Source organism: Bufo bufo, chromosome 6, assembly GCF_905171765.1.
Source record: "Bufo bufo chromosome 6, aBufBuf1.1, whole genome shotgun sequence".
Classification (NCBI taxonomy): domain Eukaryota; kingdom Metazoa; phylum Chordata; class Amphibia; order Anura; family Bufonidae; genus Bufo; species Bufo bufo.
In genome coordinates, this window is record NC_053394.1 from 124,919,437 (window position 1) to 124,936,995 (window position 17,559).

Sequence of the window (17,559 nt, forward strand, 5' to 3'; positions counted from 1 at the left end):
GTCGCAGCAGAGTAAGGGGGTGTGGCAGCAGGGGTCACTTCCAGAGGCCTGAGCTCCCGGTGTCATCTAGTGGTCGTGTCTTGACCAGCAACACAGCGGTTTTTGAATGGTTGACTCAGTCATCCACTTCGTCCCAAGTGACATAAGACACCCCCAGCCAAGAGTCTGTGGGTTCGTCAGACACAACCCTTAGTTGGCATGGTCCGGGAGCAGGCCCTGTGCCCTCACCTGTCCTCAACCTGCCTCTGTCCTTTTCTGTTCCCTCAGCCAGACAAGTATTATATGCTGTGGGCTCAGCTCCACTATACAGCGATGACTAGCTAGTAGAGGACAGTCAGCAGCTACTGGCCAGCCAAGATGTGGAGGAGACATCTGTCGCTTCCTCCGGTAGGCGGGCAAGTAGTGATGAGGAGAGTGGAGTGGGAGCTGGTGTTGCGAGAGGTCAGGCTCCTGACCCAGAGACCGTTGAGGAGGACATCAGTGACGTGCAGACAGTACTCGATGATGATGTAGCTGATCGCACTTGGGAGCCGGGTGAATTAGGGGCTTCATCATCATCAGGAGAAGAGGGTGGCAGCTTGCCCGTGAGGCAGCGGCGGAGCCAGCAAGTCGCTAGTGTGGCCGGGAGTCATCAGGGTAGCAGCAGTGGGAGGTCAGGAGCCAAATGTGCCCGGGATGGACCACCCGCTTCGCAGGAGCCTACCTGCCCGGAAAGTTGTGGTGCAGAGGTTCACGGAGGCAGCGGCAGTAGCAGTCAGTCAGGGCGGATTGTTGGGGGTAAAATCACCTACTTGGCGGTGTGGCAGTTTTTGTTAAACCGCCGGAGGAGGTGAACATGGCCATTTGCCGAATCTGTGGGCAGAAGGTGAAGCGTGGCCAGGGTGCCAATGTTAACACCACGGCCCTGCATCAACATATGCAGCATTACCATAAAGTGGCCTGGGAGAACCGTGGCTCCAATGTGGTGGTCCAACCTACCGCAGAAACCGCTGCATCACTCAGTGGCACGCACCCGATTTTAGGCAGTCAAGGCTCCACCCCTCAGCCGAAGGGAGCTGTCTGTTCTTCCCATCATCTACCGGTCCTGATGCTGCTGCTCCTCGTCAGTCATTCAGTCAGCAATCAATCACCGAAGCAATTGCCAAGAGACAACAGAATGCGTGCACTCATCCAACGGCGCAGAAGATGAACGTGCTCCTGGCCAAGGTCCTGGTGCTGCAGTCCCTCCCTTTCCAAGTGGTGGTCTCTGCACCTTTCAGAGAACTGATGGCTTGTGCCAAGCCGGGGTGGAGAGTTCCAAGCCGTCATTTCTTTGCCAAAAAAACAGTACCAGCCATGCACAAATATGTAGAACAGAAGGTAGGCCACTTCTTGAGCCTGTCGGTGTCTGCCAAAGTGCACGGCAGTGCCGATGTGTGGAGCTGTAACTACAGTCAAGGACAATATATGTCCTTTATGGCCCACCGGATAAATGTGGTTCCTGCCGAGCCAAATCAGCAACTTGGCCAGGTGATACCGCTTCCGCCTCCACATTCTCACGCTGTTGGTCCTGCAGCAATGTCCACCTCTGCCCCCTCATCCACCACCGTGTCCTCAGCCTCCACTGCAGGGACGATTCACCGTGCTCCTCCAGCATACCACATGTGCAGGGCACGGTGGTGTCACGCTGTTCTGCACCTCGTTTGCCTTGGCAAATGGAGTCACACAGGGGAGGAACTTCTCCTTCATCAAGAAATTTAATCCTGGCTTTCTCCGCGACAACTCAAAATCAGAACCATAGTGACTGACAACGAGAAGAACATGGGTAGTGACAGCCGAATTGTCACCATTTGGCAGATGGATGACTTCTGTCTCTCCACCTTGTTGGACCCTCGCTACCAGTCCAAAATGGGGGCCTTTTTTACACCCGCTAAGAGGGAGGACAAACTGAACTACTATAGAGACATCCTATGTAGTCAGTTGGCCGCGGCCTATCTGCGCCATCGTCCATCCTCTCGCAAGTCCCTCTGCACTCTCGTTCCACTGCCATGGCTGCTCCGGCGGGGGGGGGGGGGGGGGGGTAGGAGCAGTACCAGCTCCATCAGCAGCAGCTTAAGTCAAGAGTTGATGATGAGAAGCTTTCTTAACCCGCCTAGTGAAGAAACTACTCACCAGCAGCAGCACTAAGACCTGGAGCAGAATCTGAACCAACAGGTGGTGGCATACTTGGACAGCACCCTGCCACCCCACATTGAAGATCTGCAGGACTACTTGGCAGCCAAACTGGATTTGTGGCTGCAACTTGCCGAGTTTGCCCTGGACAAGCTTTCCTGCCAAGCCAGTAGTGTGGCATCAGAGTGGGTGTTTAGTGCGGCAGGGGCCATAGTTACCCCAAGGGGAACTCGCTTGTCCACCCAAAATGTGGAGAGATTGACCTTTGTCAAGATGAATTAGGCGTGGATCAGCCAGGATTTCCACCCACCATTGCCTGATGCATCAGACTAGATCATCCATGGTGCCACACCAACACTTTGCCAAAAGAGACCGGTTTCTGGCTACCTGCCTGCTTCTTATTTCACCCACCATCATCAGCGGGTACTGTTATTGCCACCCACCTCCCTATTCTGTCACCAGGTCACTCTTTGGTCTCCTGATGCTGCTGCTACCTCACCACTCAGGTCTCCTCATGCTGCTGATGCCACCCCGACACTATGTCACCTTGCCCGTCTGTGGCCTCCTCATGCTGCTGCTGCCACCTCCACACTATGTCACCTTGCCAGTCTGTGGCCTCTTCATGCTGCTGCCAACTCAACACTATGTAACTGGGCCACTCTGTGGCTTCCTCATGCTGCTGCCACCTCAACACTTTGTAAATGGGCCACTCTGTGATCTCATCATGCTGCTGCTGCTGCTGCCACCTCCCCACTATGTCACTGGGGCCACTCTGTGGACTTCTCAAGCTGTTCTCCCACCCTCCTCACTCTATAACTGGGCCACTATTTTGCCTTTTTGGCCTGGTTGACATCATCAGCTATTTGACCCTTCTTCTGATCTGTCAGAAGGAAGGAAAAATGAGACGCATAACGGATCCTGTCTGTGTAGCAGCTGTAAGGCCTGTATGGTCCCATCAGAATTGGCTTATGATTTTGTAGCCAAAAGCAGGAGAGGGTACTAAACACAGAAGACATGCAAATATTCCATTCATGTGTCATCCCTGTTTTGGATCCACTTCAATTTTTTGGGGGCTTTAGCAATACTGATGGATTACTGACCAAATGCTGACCGAGTGAAGGCGGATGCTCAACAAACAGGATCCGTTTTTGGGGGGTTATTGTTCTGACGGATCAGAGGAATGGCAAAATAATTAGTGAAGTCAATACAAACCTACTGCTGTCCAGGGCCCTCATCCATTGCTCGTTGTGGGGAATAGCTACAAAGGCTGTTTTTCACCAACTAGAGTGTTCACAGTTGGTAGTCTGAGCTGACAGTGCTAGACCTGTATAGGGACACATGCCTTTGATAAGGAAAATTGCAACAAATTTGCAATTTTAAGCCTTGCGAACAACTGCCAAAGCAACCAAAGCAACATAGAACTAAGTTTTCATAGACATCTGTCATTGGTTGATGCCTGATATAGTCTTTCATGTTGCAATAAAAAGTACTATTTAGTGTTGAGCAAAGCATTTGAAGCAGAATTCGGTCCAAAGTTTAGGAAAACTTCAATTTGCAACTAATCCAAATTTCCTCACGCTTTGTGGTAGTGAACCAGTTTTTCCTAAAATGGCAGCTGCCCATGTAACAAAGTGAAAAGAAGCCCAGGGACATGAGATCACCCATAATGCTGTACAGTCAGCCATTACGCAGACAGCCATCCCCTGTGATGTCACAGCCCTATAAAACCCTCACCCTGTGCTGTCTCTGCCATTGTCCTGTGAGCTGAGCCTAGGGAGAGATGTGGCAAGTGCTCATGCGCTAGCGACAGTGTTGCTGAAAATTATTAATTGAACAATATTGGGGAGGGAGAGTGCAGGGACAGTGCAGGGAGAGGGCAGGGAGACTTATTCTGTGTCACTTTATTTATTCCTATATTTACAATTTCCTACATTACCCGTAAATGTAATTTACTACCAATAAGATGGAAACCTGTATTATTCCGGTGCCAGTGTGCCAACCAATACCATCTAGTCTGCTCCCCTTAGGGGGGCCAGGTCTTAATGGCGACCATCCTATCTTTTTATGGCTTTACTTCTTCTAAATTATCCTTCAAAGTCGCCATGTCCTAGAAAATTCAGCAAGATGCAGAGGGAGGGGGAGGTGGATGTTCCTGATGACATATTTTCATCGATATTAGATGATGTGGAAAAGGAGGAAAAGCAGATGGCAGAAGAAGGGCTCCTACCTGTAGGGCAGGAGAGCAGTTGGGGTTGGAGAAGTGGGTATACCAGAGCCAGGGGCGTATCTATAGGCTCATGGGCCCTGGTGCAAGAGTTCAATTTGGGCCTCCCCTACTCCACAGCAGAAGTATATGCCAATCGTTCACCAGCAAGGCAGTTGGCACTGGGATCTCCATGTTATTGGTCAGTTAATACATCAGGGACCCCCTGGCATGGGGCCTGGGCATAGCTAAGTGAAAACTGGGTGATCCATAGGCAGGACCGGCTGGCTGCCCTCATCCACCAGCCCGTCCCTAGGAAATCTCTCATCAGATGTGAGAGCAGCAGCGATCGATCAGCCAGGATTAATGTGCACAGTGGGAGGCCCCCCCTTAGGCAAATGACAAACTGCCCCCCCCCCCCTCATTCTTAGGCAAGTGACAAACTCATCTCTGCTACATCTACAATGAGCAACTACAACAAATGTAATGCCAAACTGCAGTTCCTCTATGTGATGCCTGGGATAGCTTCCACTGGACTCACAGGCTGTGTGGGTCCAGTGGAAGCTATCTAAGGCATCACAAGGAACTGCAGTTTGGCATTACATTTGTTGTAGTTGCTCATTGTAGATGTAGCAGAGATGAGTTTGTCACTTGCCTAAGATTGAGGGGGGGGGGGCAGTTTGTCACTTGCCCAAGACTGAGGGGGGGCAGTTTGTCACTTACCTAAAGGGTGTATTGACTGGTCTGGTCTGGGCTTATTATCACAATCTCACCGGCGCTCCCACCAGGCGGGTCAGAGCCCGGATTCACTCAGGACAGACACAGAGTCGCAGTCACTCACTCACTGGACCGACCGGACCAGGACCCCTCGTCGGTCGGACGCTCACCTCAGTAAGTCAGTCAGGTCAGTCAGTGTGTCTCGCAGTCGCAGTCACACTCACAGGATAGGAGAGCAGTGGCGTAGCGTGGGTTGCCTGCACCCGGGGCAAGCCAAAAATGGTGCCACCCCCCTAACCCGGGCACGCCCCTTTTAACAAATACTGTAGTAGATCACTAGCAGTCCTATGTAACACAGTGATAACTCTCTGAGTACAGATAATGTTGTAGATGGGTGTGAGGCCCCAGAATTCAGAACACAGTGTTACCTGAAGTCTGGGGCCGGATGCGGCAGTGTGGGTCAAATTCTATATACCCCTTACCCTACCGAGAAACAGATATGTGCATGGATAATATTATTACAGGAGAATGCCGCACCATACCTGTTACATCCAGTGACGTCTCCTGTGATGTACACTTTTCTCAACGTCTTCATCCAGAGATAAGACCACCATGACACCTTCTTTCAGCCGCTTCTCGTCTCTGCAGAGTTTCACAGATTATTTTTTAGGTTCCTCACTTTACTCTCATCCTCTCCTTCCTGGTGTCTCAACAACTCATCCTCACGCCCCCCAATATTGTGCTAGAGCCAGACAGATAGTCCCCCATTCCCCATAATATTATTCCCCCTGTATATTATAATAGCCCCACTTTATTATTAATATAATGGCCCCTCTTTAATAACAAAGAGGGGGCCATTACATTAATAATAAAGAGGGGGCCATTACATTAATAATAAAGAGGGGGCCATTATATTAATAATAAAGAGGGGGCCATTATATTAATAATAAAGAGGGGGCCATTATATTAATAATAAAGAGGGGGCCATTACATTAATAATAAAGAGGAGGCCATTATATTAATAATAAAGAGGAGGCCATTACATTAATAATAAAGAGGAGGCCATTATATTAATAATAAAGAGGGGGCCATTACATTAATAATAAAGAGGGGGCCATTACATTAATAATAAAGAGGGGGCCATTATATTAATAATAATATATTGGCCCCCTCTTTATTATTAATGTAACGGCCCCCTCTTTATTATTAATATAATGGCCCCCTCTTTATTATTAATGTAATGGCCCCCTCTTTATTATTAATGTAATGGCCTCCTCTTTATTATTAATATAATGTCCCCCTCTTTATTACTAATATAATGGTAGTCTCTCCACTCTTATTAATACTATGACATTGTCCACTGAGTACTGTCAGTGGTCCTCCTCTCGTGCCCCCAGTGCCTCTGCAATAAGGGTAGAACGTAGGGTACATAAAAAAATAAAATAATTAATACTTACCTCTCTCTCCTTCACAGCTTGTGGCATCCTGGTACAGGCGGTCACCAATGCCTCGCTCACTGTGCCTTCCCGCGCCGCGTCATCTCGCGAGATCCGACGCAGGAGGTCACAGTGAGGTACGTGACTAAGTCCTGCGTCGCACCTCAATTGAAGCCGCTCCCCCGGCCCCTCCTCCTCACTTCGCCTGCCCAGCTGCCCTGCACAGTGCGCGTCACGCAGGGCCTCTCCTCTCGGCCTCCGCTCCGCCCCCTGTAAATCTTATTTTAGTTATTCAGCTGCGGCTGCATTCTTCTGGCTTGAGGGGGCCCTGTGGGCCCCCCTGACTCAGGGGCCCGGTCGCAATTGCGACCGCTGCGACCCCTATAGCTACGCCACTGACCAGAGCTGATTAATATTCTGTGTTTACTGTCAAATAACTTGCAAGAGACTGCTCCGTGTGGCCATACTCTAAGTCAGAGTGGCCTGGGTATACCTGATTTATAGTGATTCTGTAACAAATCAAATTTCTTGGCTAAATTAGGCAAAGTTGCCAAATCTAATTTTTCAAAACTTCGCTCATGTCTGTCATTGCAAAATAAGCGGGGGGGGGGGGGGAGGGAATTGTGGCGTCATAACTTTTTTATATTTCCATCCACAGAGCTATATTAGAGCTTGTTTTTTTGAAGGACAAACTGTAGCTTATATTGGTACAATATTTGTGAAACGTACAACTTTTTTATCACTGTTATTAAATTTTTGGGAGGGAAAAGGTGGAAAAAATAGAGTAATCATTCTGTTTTAATTTTTTTTTTTCGTTACGCCGTTCACCACACAGGAATTTTTTAAAAATATTTTAATAGTTCAGATATTTTTAGATGGGATGATACCTTATATGTTTTTTTTTTATTGTTAATATATTTTCATATGTAAAATTAGACAAGGGGGTGATTTAAACTTTTAATATTTTAATGTTTTAAAAAAAAAAAATTATTTAATAACTCTTAGCCCCCTTAGGGGGCTAGAACCTGAGATCTTTTCATCCCTTGTCCTATTCACCCTAATAGAGATCTATTAGGGTGAATAGATTTTGACACTGTCCCTGCTGAGCTGTGCTTCGTGCACAGTTTAGCAGGGAGCTTAGCATAGCAGGCCTGGAAGGCTTCACAAGCGTCCAGGCTGCCATTGTAGCAATTTCACTGTGGGGGCCCTGATCGTGAGGCAGAGGTAGCCGCATACCTTTGCCTTACCCTTACAGATGCTTTCAACATCAGGACAGAGCACAGCACAGTGCTCAGAGAAGACCAGGGAGTGGTCACTAAAGCCAGCACCAGCGTTATGCACCACTCCCCAGTCGTACTGTACTAATGAGCACCTCCATAATGGAAGCACTGATTAGTATTCGCATTATACGATGCACTGCCATTTTGGGGGGGAAAGTGTGTCTTATACTGCGTGAAATTTGGTACACTGTTTCTTTAAGCAGATAAATACCACACTGTCCCTTCACTCTCTCTCTGACTTTCATTGAACCCATCCTCTGGACGTTAACACACAATGGTCTGGCTTTTGGTCTCAAATAATCTGGTCACAAATAATCTATATAGAAATCCTCTGATGGGATTCTAGAGAGGGGAAGTAATGTAAATGGCTGTACTCACATTTATCATTATGGCTTCCTTTCCATGTGGCACAGTACCACACAATCTGCAAAGTATCTGACAGGCGTTCCCAGGTTGTGGAATCTACAACTACAGTGCACACTGTTCTCAGTTGTAATATCTCACAGTAATACAGTCAGTTGGGGTCATTTATCAAATTGGTGTAAAGTACAACTGGTTTAGTTGCCCATAGCAACTAATCAGAGTCCACCATTCATTTTCCAAAGGAACTATCAAAAATGAAAGGTGGAATCTGATTGGTTGCTATGGGCAACTAAGCCAATTCTACTTTACACCAGTTTGATAAATGACCACAACAGAGTTTATTTTGTGTCTGTTACCCTGGAGACATATTGGTCCTAATTGCAGCTGCAGACAAAACTTTTTTTTTTTTTTTCAATGAAGTGGTACAATAAAATTAAATTTGTTGGAAAAGAGGACCTTTTCTTTTTCCCATCCTGACAGAGAACAGTCTCATTTTGTAGAATCAGAAATTTATCAAAAGTATGTCATATTGATATGGGTAAGACCAGACAGATCTGTAAGTGGCTTTGATATACAAGCCCTTGCTACATTATTATATGTTAAAATATCACGACCACTGATTTAGTTTGTGTTGTTTTATGTATCAGGGCACATTGAAGATTGGGCATGTTGGAAGAGCAGTGTCTTTGGACGGAACATCAACATATCCATATGCTATAAAATTGATGCCTGCAGATGCCAAAAAATGGTATAGTCAATATTAATACTAATGACGATCTAAAATGAGATATTGAGATGCATTAGTCATGGTACAAACATTTTTGAAATACAGAGAGTCATAAATAAACTTGTGAGACTTAAAGGGGTTGTCTCACTTCAGCAAATGGCATTTATCATGTAGAGAAAGTTAAAGGGGTTCTCCGGGCTTAACCTTTTTTTTTCCTTTAAAAATCTAACCTGTGGAGAAAAGATTAATGATCACATACTTACCTTCCACAGTGCAGCCGTTCCTGAGATCTGCTCCCGGTCACTTGGTCCCTCCAGATGGCTTTTCTTGGCTTCCGGCCGAAGTCCATCTTCTTATCTTCCTGTCTTCGCTTCCTTTCTCCAGCAGGACGTCACCGCCTCCTGCTGGAGAAAGAGGCGGCCAGCAGTCTTCACAGCGCACTAGACTGAATGCTAGTGCGCATGTGCAGGACTGCCGGCCGCTCTCTGTATCGTACAGGCTTCTATGTGAAGCCTGTACTGACTCCTGCACTGCGCGATGTAAGCGCTGTGCAGCAGTGACAGCATAGTGATCAGCCACAGAGGCTGATCGCTATGCTGTGGATCTCACTAGGGGCACTGACTGGCACACGGGGGGGGGGCGGCACTGTGGAATTGTGGATGGCACTCTGGAGCAATTAGTATGGCCAGGGCCGCTGATAGGCCAGTACAGCTGGCCCAGTTGTACCGGGCCCGGCTGGCAGGGGGGCCCGGGCTGCCGACTCCCGAGCCATTTTAATTTTTTTGCTGTCAGTGGGCTGGCTCCAGTAACAGCAGGCAGTGTGGGGGCGGCGCTCACTCACTGACGTCACACGCCTGCTCCTCCCACTAGGCGGTGCAGGCGCGTGACGTCAGTGAGTGAGCGCTGCCGCCCGCACTTGTTACTGGAGGCTGGAGGGTGGAGGGAGGAGGCAGGAGCTGAATGTAAGGTAGTATTTTAGTAAAGAGATGAGCGCTGTGCCTGTGCTAAAATTAAAGTTACTGTCTGCAGCCTGCACGGCTGCACCGATTTATTAATGTATACTACTGTGAGTGGCGGGGGGGGATCTATATGGATGACGTCATGACGGCACTGTTATAGGGAGGGCGGGGGATCCGTGGATGGCACTGTTATGGGGGGGGGGTCTGTCATGTGGATGACACTTATGGGGGGGGCCGGGGGGTCTGTGGATGACACTTATGGGGGGGATCTGTGGATGGCACCATTATGGAGGGGGATCTGTGGATGACACTGTTATGGGGGGGATCTGTGGATGACACTGTTATGGGGGGATCTGTGGATGACTGTTATGGGGGGGATCTGTGGATGGCACTGTTATGGAGGGTATCTGTGAATGGCACTGTTATGGAGGGGAATCTGTGGATGACACATAGCATAAGATGCTATATACGGTATGTGTCATCCACAGATCCCCCTCTATAACAGTGCCATCCACAGATCCCCCCATAACAGTGCCATCCACAGATCCCCCCATAACAGTGCCATCCACAGATCCCCTCCATAACAGTGCCATCCACAGATCCCCTCCATAACAGTGCCATCCACAGATCCCCTCCATAACAGTGCCATCCACAGATCCCCTCCATAACAGTGCCATCCACAGATCCCCTCCATAACAGTGCCATCCACAGATCCCCTCCATAACAGTGCCATCCACAGATCCCCTCCATAAAAGTGCCATTCACAGATCCCCTCCATAACAGTGCCATTCACAGATCCCCTCCATAACAGCGCCATTCACAGACGACCCCCCAGCGCCATAAATATCACTTGTAGACAAATCTGCATGTTGTTTCAAGGCGGCGTCTGGGGAGGGGCCAAGGGCGGGGCCAGGGGTGTGGCTGAAGGAGGGATCAGGGGGTGGAGCTGAAGGGGGCCCCGTCATGTATGCTGTACGGGGCCCCATGATTTCTATCAGCGGCCCTGAGTATGGCACATGGGGGCACTGGATTTCACTGGAGCACAGTGGATGACACATGGGGGCAATGGATGACACATGGGGGCAATGGATGACACATGGGGGCAATGGATGGCACAAGAGGGTAATGGATGGCACAAGGGACACTGTGGAATTGTGGATGGCACTCTGGAGCAATTAGTATGGCACATGGGGGCACTGGATTTCACTGGAGCACAGTGGATGACACATGGGGGCAATGGATGACACATGGGGGCAATGGATGGCACAAGAGGGTAATGGATGGCACAAGGGGGGCATTTGATGGCAAAAAAGGGGCACTGCATGGCGCAGTTGGGGTACTGGATGGTACTAGGGGGCACTGGATGGCACTGTTATGTGGCACAGTGGATGGCACTGTTATGGACACACTGTGGATGTCACTATTATGGGGGCACTGTGGATGTCATTGTTATGGGAGCACTGTGGACGTAACTGGATGTCACTGTTTTGGGAGAACTGTGGATGTCACTGTTATGGACGCACTGTGGATGTCACTGTTAAGGGGACACTGTAGATGACAATGTTATGGGAGCAATGTGGACGTAACTGTTATGAGGGCACTGTGGACGTCACTGTTATGGACGCACTGTGGATGTCACTGTTATCGGGGCACTGTGGACGTAACTGATATGGGGGCACTGTGTATGCCATTGTTATGGGGGCACTGTGGATGTCATTGTTATGGGGGCACTGTGGATGTCACTGTTATGGATGCACTGTAGATGACAATGTTATGGGAGCAATGTGGACGTAACTGTTATGGACGCACTGTGGATGTCACTGTTATCGGGGCACTGTGGACGTAACTGTTATGGGGGCACTGTGGATGTCATTGTTATGGGGGCACTGTGGATGTCACTATTATGGGTGCACTATGGACGTCACTGTTATGGACGCACTGTGGACGTCACTGTTATGGACGCACTGTGAACGTCACTGTTATGGGGGCACTGTGGATGTCATTGTTATGGGGCACTGTAGATGTCACTGTTATGGACGCACTGTGGACGTAACTGTTATGGGGCACTGTGGACGTAACTGTTATGGGGGCACTGTGGACGTCACTGTTATGGGGGCACTGTGGACATCACTGTTATGGGGGCACTGTGGACGTCATTGTTATGGGGGCACTGCAGATGTCACTGTTATTGGGGCACTGTAGATGTCACTGTTATTGGGGCACTGTAGATGTCACTGTTATAGGGGCACTGTGGATGTCACTGTTATTGGGGCACTGTAGATGTCACTGTTATAGGGGCACTGTGAATGTAACTGTTATGGATGCACTGTGAATGTCACTGTTATGGACGCACTGTGGATGTCACTGTTATGGGGGCACTGTGGATGTCATTGTTATGGGCGCACTGTGGATGTCACTGTTATGGGGGCACTGTGGATGTCACTGTTATGGGAGCAATGTGGATGTCACTGTTATGGGAGCAATGTGGATGTCACTGTTATGGGGCACTGTGGACGTCTTTGTTATGGGCGCTGAGTATAAGTGATAGGGCTCGTGCACAGAACCGTATCAGTTTTCCGGTCTGCAAGTAGCGGATCCACTAAATAAGGTTACTGTCGGTGTGCCATTCACTTTTTTTTGCAGTCCTATTGAGTTCTATGGGTTTTAGATCTGCATTATGAGTACTAGAATAGGACATGTTCTATCTTTCGCAGAACTGACATATGGATGTGGAAAGCACATTGACGTCATCAGTGTGTTTTTTACATCCGTATGTCAGTTCCAGTAAAGACAGAACATGTCCTATTCTGGTCCTCAAAATTAGGACCTCAAATCCATGGAACTCAGTGGGACTGCGAGAAATGTGGATCACAAAATGGATACGGTCGTGTGCACACTAGGATTAGATACAGATGTGATTGGATACGCTTGCTGATTAAATCTGTTTTTAACACTCTGGAGATGGTGAGGGAAGAGCCTGCAGACGGTCAGTGATGGGATTTAGATACTGGGTGAGAAGTAGATTCCTGTCTGGGTGTAGAAAGACACAGGAGTTATAGATGGAGTAGCTGCTGCAGGCAGAGCAGTAAGGGGCGTGGCCAGCCTGTGACTCATCTCTGTGCAGTGCAGCCAGGCTTGTGTATCAATAAAGTTATGCATTCAACAAAACAAGAAGGGGAGAAAGTGAACAGATCTGCCAGGATAATGTGATGTCTTCCAGGGGGGAAGGAAAGCCCAGACATGAAAAACAAGTATTGGGGGCATATGTATGGATGGTGAGGGGTGTTAGAAGCACATAAAAATAATTTAGATTTTGGGACCGGACAACGACATTTACTAATGTATTGTGATTGTCCATATTGCAGGAATCTCAACTCTCCCGGAGGTTCAGGGAGTCTCCCGCTATTAGATAGCGGCTCCCTGACACCCACATGTGAAACAATATCTCCCGGAAAGGTTTATCTCAGTCAGATAGCAGAGCAGAGAGATAAGAGAAGTGACAGGACAGAGTTTAGATTACAGGTTGAATTAACCCTTTAGGGTCAAATTGGCTTCTCAAGGAGATATATATGTTAAAGGCATCCCTTCTTCTGTCTCATTCAGTAGCTATATAACTATTGAGAGAGATGCATTTTTTTGAAAATACATTTACACATTTAACCCTCCATTTTAATTATATTATTTACCCCAGTGTTAAATTCACACCCCCTGGATGCTTTAATCATATATATAAATATGATAATGTGGGGCAGGGTAATGAGCCCGGTCCTCCACACCATTGAGCAAAGTGTGCAGATACTGCATAAACCTCCCGGAAATGAGAAGTGCACCTCCCTGAAATGAGTTTTTGCAGGTTGGGATCCCTGATATTGCTTCCTTTGCTGGCTGGATTAATTTTTCCATCACATTATACACTGCTCATTTCCATGGTTAGGACTAGGGAATCGATGAGCGAATCGACTTCGGATGAAACAGTCGATTGCAGGAGCTCCGTACAGTATTAGAATGTATTGGCTCCGATGAGCCGTTATTGTGAGACTTTGAGCAATAACTTCATATTCCGTGGGGGGTGGTCCGCCCCGGGTGCCCGCTCCCACGGGGGTGCCAGAGGCAATGAGATGGAATTGCTTATTGCTCCAGCAATTGTGCTGTAGTTTTTGGCTTGTACCAATGTGTTATGCAGTTTGCTGTGGTTTCACATGTTTCATTTGCAACACACATGCTTACCATGACACCACACCAAATCACATGAAAAAGTGTATGTGGTTTATATGGAGTGGTTTTTACCACCTAACAGAAAAGACGACACACATCAGGTGAATACACCCTAATAGTGGCCATATTGTTTTCATGCATGTGGTATACAATTTATCACTACATATAGAGGAGGGATGCATACTTACCTGCTCCCCGCTGCTCAGTCCTGGCTCCTTATGTCCACCACTGTGTCCATCAGGCTCCGTTTCCCGCTTGTAAACTTCCGATATGTACATTGCCTGCAGTGGTATACGTGACCCCTGTCCATGCCAGAAGTTTACTAGCTGGGACCAGAGGGCTGGAACCAAATGCCGGGGAGCAGGTACGTATGCTTCTTTCCACAGATACAGCAGGGAGAGGTGGGGAGCCAAAAGCGTTAAACTGGAGAACCCCTTTAAGCACAGGAGCTGAGGAGCACTATTTTAGATTGTAAGCCAATAACCACTTTCTCCATCATATATCTTACGAGATACATCCATTGTAAATGATGTGTTTTCATTCTCAGGTCAGCACCAGAAGTGAGGAATAAGGGCATGTATTCCAAAGCGTCTGACGTCTTCAACTTGGCGGCTGTATTTTGGGAAGCAATAAGTCTCCATATAAATACAATTTATCAAAATCAACCCCTGGAGCCATTTCAAAATTGCAGACCACATTTGGTAATAAAAACTTTCATGAGGCCTACTATATAAAAAACTAGTTAGAATATTTCCAACCTTCACACATGGCAGATTTCTTGCTCAATACATCTGAACAGGGCTGCTTAATAGCCATGCACAAGCTGCAGAATCAACCCCATTATGACTAAGCAACGGATTGTAGGTTGTAGAAATGTCTTCAACAAATAGGCCTTGTGTGAACATTCCCTCCGGCCAGATCAGACAGGCTGCATTTGGGGGAGATGTATAAAAATGGGGCAAAGGCAAACTGTCTAAGTTGCTTGTAGCAACCAATCAGATTCCACCTTTCATGTTACAGGGTTCCTCTGGAAGATCAAATGATCAATCTGATTGGTTTCTATGGGCAACTAAGTCAGTTTTCCTTTGCACCAGTTTTGATAAATCTCCCTGTTAATGACTTTTATGGTCCCAACACCAGGATCTCCAGCCAAACTTCGATTGTCATATGGTTCTATAGTAACCTAAGGCTCTGTTCATATTACATTTTAGCCTTCCACCTAAGGCTTATATCAGTGTATATCAGTGAGGGAGGTTTCTGAAGTATGCTATTGAATATGTACACAGTGTCATACATTGCTAATGGGCTTCCATGGAAAAAAAATGGATATGTTGTTTGAAGGCTGCATATTCTGCATGGAATAGGGTATCGTACACCAGGCCAACAGATGCCAAACGTGCACTCATTTGGCATCTGCTGGGTGAATGTAGACCTATGGATATGCTTGATGTATGAGCTGTTCCTGCCTATACAATATACATAGGGCTTTAATGTGATCTGAACAATAGTGATAAGCGGCAGGGGTCATATTCATAGAATATTTGTTGAATATTCGTTATATTCAACTTTATTTTACTCGAAAAATCGGCAAGGTAATGATCGCATAATATGCGGATATTACGCGATCAATACAGGCGTGGGTCAAAAACGAGTATATAGCACTATAGAATTTAGTGCTATATATTAGTTTTTTCGAATATTCGTCATTTTTTTCCATAATTCCTCCCAGCTTAAGAATTTCCATAATGCGAATTTTCGTAATGCGAATTTTTATCGGCGATAAATATATTCGTCATTTTTTAAGTAACTTAAGCTGGGAGGAATCATGACTTCAGATGGAAAAAAATTACGAATATTCTAAAAAACTAATATATAGAGCAATATAGCTGATATAGTGCTATATTCGTTTTTCAGAATATTCGTAATATTCTAAAACAAGAATATATAGCAATACACTGCGTGCAGAATTATTAGGCAAATGAGTATTTTGACCACATCATCCTCTTTATGCATGTTGTCTTACTCCAAGCTGTATAGGCTCGAAAGCCTACTACCAATTAAGCATATTAGGTGATGTGCATCTCTGTAATGAGAAGGGGTGTGGTCTAATGACATCAACACCCTATATTAGGTGTGCATAATTATTAGGCAACTTCCTTTCCTTTGGCAAAATGGGTCAAAAGAAGGACTTGACAGGCTCAGAAAAGTCAAAAATAGTGAGATATCTTGCAGAGGGATGCAGCACTCTTAAAATTGCAAAGCTTCTGAAGCGTGATCATCGAACAATCAAGCGTTTCATTCAAAATAGTCAACAGGGTTGCAAGAAGCGTGTGGAAAAACCAAGGCGCAAAATAACTGCCCATGAACTGAGAAAAGTCAAGCGTGCAGCTGCCAAGATGCCACTTGCCACCAGTTTGGCCATATTTCAAAGCTGCAACATCACTGGAGTGCCCAAAAGCACAAGGTGTGCAATACTCACAGACATGGCCAAGGTAAGAAAGGCTGAAAGACGACCAGCCTCTCGAAGTGCCGATATTCGCGATAAAAATTTGCAAATCGAATATTCGTGATCAACACTACTAAACAAAGCTTTCATTTGGTTCAGGTAAATTATGGGAGGTCCAAGTGTGGCTGCCACAATATGGATGTTAATATGCAGTCACATTGCCTTGGGAAACCAACCCAAAAAATGTCTGTTTTACATAGTTGACTCTTACCACAGTATGAGGTGTTTATGATCATGAATTATTAAGGGTAGAACATTTTAATATGTTATAATATATTCATTTACTCAACATCCAGCAATAATATTTATTTAATTTAGATCACAACACCTGCCATAAAAAAAAGCACTAAGCACTAAACTAAGAATATGCTACCAGCACAACAATTATACCCCAGCGATATCTCAGATCTAGGCTGCTGTTTGGAACTTGGGTGAGACGAGGTGCTCAGGCGCTGTAAGCACATATAACCTTCTCTCCCACTAAACAAAAGGCACGTTTACATCGGCTTTGGAGGCTCCATTCTGGGCTTCCATCGCAGATTCCACCAAGAAGAGCAGACAAAAAAGTCACGCATGAAGGACTTTTTTTTCACTAAAATAGCAGAGACCTGAATGGAAACCGAGTGGACCCCACATTCGGCACTTTTGCGCTCTGGAGTAAAGTTCATCTTGCCCTCTCCCCAATTAAATACATGGGCTAAGGGTATTGCCACATCTTCAGGTTTCCTGATGCAGTTTTAGAGGCCTAAAGCACTCCTCAAAACTGCATCAGGAAACCAGAACGTGTGGCTGTACCCAGGGGTGGGATTCAAATTTTTAGAACAGGTTCCCTACTCAATGGTAAATACGCGGCGTCACGACACATGTTTACATATACATACACTATATATATGCAACACACATACACATAAATACCCCATGTATACACTACACACACATACTACAAAACTTTTAAAAAGCCTAAGGAGCTAAACTATCAATGTTAAATTTTTATTTTCAGCG